The sequence below is a fragment of the Rhinolophus sinicus genome, linkage group LG14 (assembly GCF_036562045.2).
Source record: "Rhinolophus sinicus isolate RSC01 linkage group LG14, ASM3656204v1, whole genome shotgun sequence".
Lineage (NCBI taxonomy): Eukaryota > Metazoa > Chordata > Mammalia > Chiroptera > Rhinolophidae > Rhinolophus > Rhinolophus sinicus.
The window spans coordinates 42,014,198-42,020,282 of NC_133763.1; the positions used below are offsets into that span (position 1 = coordinate 42,014,198).

At 46.8% G+C, this 6,085-nt stretch overlaps 1 pseudogene; it reads right to left on the minus strand.

Annotated features, from left to right (window-relative positions):
- Positions 1 to 1,990: 1,990 nt before the first annotated feature.
- LOC109446796 (L-lactate dehydrogenase B chain) lies at positions 1,991 to 3,599 on the minus strand (annotated as a pseudogene).
- Positions 3,600 to 6,085: the final 2,486 nt, after the last annotated feature.

Consider the following 6,085-nt stretch of genomic DNA (forward strand, 5'->3'; position numbering starts at 1 on the left):
ATTCCAGCCCAGGAGAACCAATTGGAAACACATGTGTTTAGAGAGGCAGGAAATCCACTTCTCCATTCTTTGAGCCCAGCTTCTGAAAAATGAAGGATCTATCACCAGGAACCCTGGGAAATGTGTCCCTTTGTCACCAGAGGCCCTCATGGCATGGGGCAGTCACCAATGACACTCCAATTGGCGCCAGTTTCCTGCTCACTTGCATCTCAGGCCCTGAGCGGAAGTGGATGTAGGTAATGCTGAAAATGATGATATTGTTATAACTGCTGCTACTGTTAGCAATTATCAAAGTATTTCCCACAGATCCTGCTAACCACTTTTATCTGTTTACTCTCATGCATTCTAACCACGTAGTAGGTAGGTACCAGTCTTGTCCTAATTTTTAGAAAGGAAATAGCACTGCAGAAGATGAAACAACTTGCCTGAAGTCACGCAGGTAGTGAGTGCAGAAGAAGCTTCCAAGGCTGGGATACTAACTATTTGTTTGATTCATGACCTCCTTCTTCTGCCCCTTGGAGGAAGGAGGAAGGCAGAGTGCTTGTGGCTCTGGTCTGGTCCCCTGGGTGCCACATAGTGACCAAAGGTTACCAGGGTTGGCCCATGGAAACAGTGACCCTTTCCTGGGAGCCGTTGCAACACCCGGCGGTTTCCTGTACAATGTGTCACAGGGTACTTGGGGTCTGGTAAGCAGTGAAAATCTTGGGATTTGGGACCAGAAGCACGAGTCTGCCTCCTGACTTACTAGCTGTGTGACTTTGACCCTTCACTTTGTGTCTCTTGACGTTGGCTCCCTCACCTGCAAAATGTGAGAGAAGAACACGGCCCTCCATTACCTACCCAGAGAGATAAAATGTAGACCATGACATCACTACAGCCAGGGCTCTGGCCAGATAAAAGCAGAGGGGGCTGGTTGGGGGGTTGAGAGGGGAAGAGGTGGTGGGAGATGGCTGGAAGGGAGTGTTAGGCTGGCATTACACTGCTCTACTCCCAGGTCAGGAGAGTGGCCAGAAGACATAAGGATTGCCTTTCCTGATAGATGACAGGTAATTTGCACTAACCCATTTACCTGTAGCAATCACCTAAAGGTGACCCAGGAGCCTTTGGTGAGGACACAGGGCAGAATGGCTACATCTTCCCAGGAAAATCCCACAGGCTAGGTGCCAGATGACAGCCAGTTGTCTGCAAGTGCCTTGTTTGCTGACTTCCCTGTTGATGGAAGCTCTTCCCTGCTTTATCCTGGGCTTCTCCTGGTTGGTTCCTGTTGCTCCAGCTGCAGAGCAATAGTGGAGGTGGCTGCAAACGGCTACGTTAACTCAATCAATTGTTGCACGCTGGAACTGTGCCAAATGGGGGTGGTTACAATTATGATAGACTTAGTCATTGCCTGCAAATATATATGTGGTTGAGATGGTCATAAACATGCACAGAATAGGCAGATAATAGGCTCCCAACAAATCCATCTTGGTTTATTAAAGAACTTTTGGAATCATGAAGATGTTATATAATTTCCCTTACAGTTATATCACTGAGTCTATTTTATTATATTCAAAACCTTGGCCAGCCAGTAATTTCCACAGGCTATGTATGGCCAGGCTACGTCCTGGCCATCCCATCCCTCAGCTCTTTAGAAGGAGTTATCAGTAACAGTATATTTGTTTTACTTGGCCTGTGCTTACGGCTCTGTCCTGGAACATTTTGTAGTGGTTATTTTTTTGGAAACACCGTTTGATTCATTATCTCTTAGCAACAGAAGTCTGAGGGCTACCGGCCGAGGGACACTCCCAGAAGATGACGGTGACTCGTGGGCAAACCAACCCACAGCAGCCAAGCTGTAGCACCCTCTGATTACGGGTTTAATTGTTTTAGGTCATCATACGTCACCAGTACCCACCATGGGTCAAGCTTGCTTTGTTATATGCTTGAGAGCATTTGCTGTGGCAGCCACACAACCGGGGCCTGGCTGCCCGAAGCCATCAGATTCCTCTCCTCCTTGGTCCAGGTCCAGGTCCCAGAGCGTGTGTCTGACAGGGAAGAGAGGAAAGGCAGAAGCAGGGACCTCAGGCTCTGTGCATGCCTACACATTATGTCCTCACAACCTCCTGTGTGACAGTCTTAGGACAGTCCTGCCGTGTGACAGCTGAGAGTGGCAGCTCAGGCAGGTGAAGTCACCGCTGTGCTCACAGGCTGGCAGAAGCCGAGGCAGGATCGAAATCCAGGCCTGCCCAAGGCCCCAGCCTCCACTCTTTTTCTCTTTTATTATTATTATTATTTATTTTTTACAAGAGTTAATTTTACTTGTTCAAAGTAAACAAGAGTTAACGTTTACTTGTTACAATATTACTCATATTGTAGACATTAAACCAAGCATGGGCTTTGATTCTGTGGTCACTAACTCATGTACCTAGGAAGATAAAAGCAAACTGTGATCCGTGTACATGGATGAAAGCTATTTGTGGCTGAGATGGTCATAAATGTGCACAGAATACATGGGTAATAGGCCTCCAACAAATCCATCTTGGTTGCTTAAAGATCTTTTGGAATCATGAAGACGTTATATAATTTCCAGTGGTTAATCACACTAGAGTTTTTGAATGTCTACAGCCTAGAACTTAGAGGTCAAAAGTCTTTTTGGTCCATCGGGATATCCCACAGGGTGTCTGCGCTTTTCCTGAGTTAAGCGACCTCATCACCAGCCTTCTGCTTATAGCTGATAACACTGGTTAATCCCCAAGCACTCAGGATCCTTGGAAGGCTTAGGAATACTTAATTCCCAGTGCCATACGTTCCCTTCACCATCGCGGACACACAGTGAATCCTGAATAGATTTTTCAATGTGGATTCCATGAGACCAGTCACGCTACACGCTGTAGCCCGTTGGTGTATCCTTTCGGCTTGATGACTTCATCGGTACTTTCAATACCATCTTATGCAGTTCTTTCCAATTTTTACTATCATTTTCTGTTCCCATTTCTGGATTCAGTTCCTGGAGAGAAGCGCCTGCCACATTCACGCCGTTCCACACACCACACTCGAGATGCCATGTTCTCCCCAAATCCGTCCATCGCAGCTGCTGGGATGAATGCCAAGTTTCCATCCATAAAACAGCGAAATCTTGCGGATTCCAGATCACACCCACTTCTAATCACACGGTGCGGGGATGATCCACTTAGTTTCCAGGTAACGTATGTGAGAACATCCTCTGGGTTGGAAGCCACAATTACAATGCAATCAGGACTGTAGGATCGGAGGGATATGAACTTGAAGACGTTAACTTTCCTCTGCAGCAGGCTGAGAGGACTCTCCTCTCGCTGGCGGGCACCTGCCGTTACCACCACAATGGCAGTCACACAATCGTCTTTATCTGTCACAGCTTTAGGTGTTTGAAGAAACAAGGCCCCATGCTGTCGATGCATCATTTCTCCTTTGAGTCTCTCTTCCAAAACATCCATAGGGACACGTTCATCTGCCGGAGACTTTTCCAGAATGCTGATGGCACATGCCACGTCAACTCGTCCAACACCCACTGCAGTGATCTCATTCTTTGGGACTGTTGCCTCTTTTGCAACCCAGCGCCACTGTGCACAGTTGGAATAGGTGGGTCTTCACCGGATGTGTGATTTCCGTAGGTTGTGCCCCAGAGTGTAGCACACGAGGGCTGTTGCCACAGACCCCACAGAGGTCAAAGGCCACACACATAATGTGGACATCCTGGAACCACTGGGCCCAGCACTCACAGGCAACGTGGGGCCTGACAATTCTCAGGACCCACAATCCCCCTCTTATTCTGATTCTTTCTGACCCTTCCGCAAGGCTGCGACCATTGTTGTCCATCTGTGTGGAGTAGGAACACAAATTAAAATAATAGTCACCACTTACTGCTATGAGCCAGGAACTTTAGTTCCATTCCTTTTACTTACTCCTTAAAACCTTATAAGGACACGATATTGTTTTTCCCATTTATAGATCAGAGTAATTGAATGACTTGCTCTAAGTCACAGAAAACAGGTTCTTTTTGGGACACCCACGGTCACACGCTTTCCTTCCCAGAGTTCTATTACTCACGCGCAGAGATGGACTTACTGAGAAACTGGGCCCCCTCACTCATACCTGCCCTGTCCAAGGCCCTAGAAATCTACTTATATGGCCACATATTTTTGTGAAGTTTGCAAAAATAAGACATTTTTATATTCTTTTTCTAAAGGAGAGCCCCCCAGATTCCGCAGAACCTGGATTACCCTGCTCATGAGTATATACCTTAAACACCCTATCTAAAAATTTACCTCTTCCTTCTATTTCTTTCCCTGCTTTACTTGTTCTCCTTGGCACTTTCATTAAAACACTGTGTACTTTATGTATTAATCTTATTTATTGCACATCATAGGCACCACTCACTAAATGTTTTTGGGTGAATGAATGCAGACATTGTCCTTATGCTTAAAGCGTTCACGTATAGTAGGTTTTTTCCACATCGTAGATAAAGACAAACATGAGAAAAGTGGCTTGCTCAAAGGCACCTATTTACAATTCCAATCCTCTTTCTCCTGCTCTGAGCTGACTTTGGACTTGGTCACGTCTAGATTTGCTTTGGTTGTGACATCACAATTTGCTCATAGACCAGACATCATCTCACTGGTGTTTCATCTCTGACTCCTCTCTCAACAAGCTTTCCTTACCCCTCAAATCCTATCAGCCACCTCCCACATAGCTCTGAAACTTAATCATTTCTCTCTATCTCCACAGCCTCCACTACAGATGGCATCTCCACCAGCGTCCTGGTGGTCTCCCTGTCCCTAGTCTGTTCCCCGCACAGCTTCCAGATGCTACCCTGGTTGGGTCACTCTCCTGGAGTGATCCTGTGAATTCTCATTTCTTAGACATCATATTTGAACCCCTTAGCCTGACCCACAAGACCCACATTGGCTCTTTTTTTTTTTTTAAATTCACCTTTTCCTTCCTAACTCAGAGCCTTTGCACATGATCTACCCACTTCTGGTGCCAGAACATTCTTCCCCTCCTCCCTCCCTACCGTCCTACTTAATTTCTACTCACCCTTCTAGTCTCAAAGCACCGCTGTGAGGGGCTACCTTCCATGTCCACCCACACTCGGAGTCGCTCTGAATTATTTTTACAGCTCCCTGTATATCTTTGCTTAGAACTGTTTACCACTGGCATTAAATAACCAATTGCATAACTTGGGGTGGGGATTGATCCGTGTTGGGACTTCTCCCTCCACCTTCCTCCCCAGTCAAAGGGACCATGACTGGCTTGCTCACTGCTGTATCTCTGTTGTGCTTGTTTGAATTAAAGAATAAAGACATTTAGTCCTCTCTCACATAACCCTTGAGCTGGCAGCAGTGCTCCATGTGGTCCTTTAGGGACCCAGGTTCCTGCCATTCTGTGGCTCTGTCAGCATGGGGAGCTGTCAGCAGCACAGTTGAGGCTGGGTCATTGCGGCGTCTCGGTCGGAGCCAGCAGGAAAGGGGAAGAGTTTTCTAGGCCTTGGTTTGGTTCCAATTATCTATTGTTGAATAACACACTACCCCAAAATTTAGTGCTTTAAAACACCAACCATTTCATTATCTGTGAGGAATGGTGGGGAATTTGGACAGAACACAGACTGGTTGGCTTGTGTCTCTGCTCTACAATATTTGGAGCCTCAGCTGGGCAAACTCAAATGACGGGGTGACACAAATGGTTGGGACTGTATCATCTAGAGGCATCTTCACTCACTGGTGGTTGGCTGGAACAGGGCTCAGCCAGGCCTGTACCAGGCTACCAACACGTGGCCTCTCCAACTTGGTGGCCTCAGGGGTGTTCGACTTCTTTTATGGAAACTCAGAACTCCAAGAGCAAGTGTTCACAGAGAACAAGGTGGAAGCACATAGCCTTCTATGCCTTAGTCTCAGAAGTCACCTCACTTCCCACTGTGCTCTCTTTTGAAGACTGCCTAGGTTCAAGTGGAGGGTCATAGATACCCCCCTCGTGACAGGAAGAGGGTTTGAAGAATTTGTGTCATATTTTAAAAGCATCATAGACAGAGGGACACATAGCAGGCTCACTCACATTCTCCTGGTGTGAATGT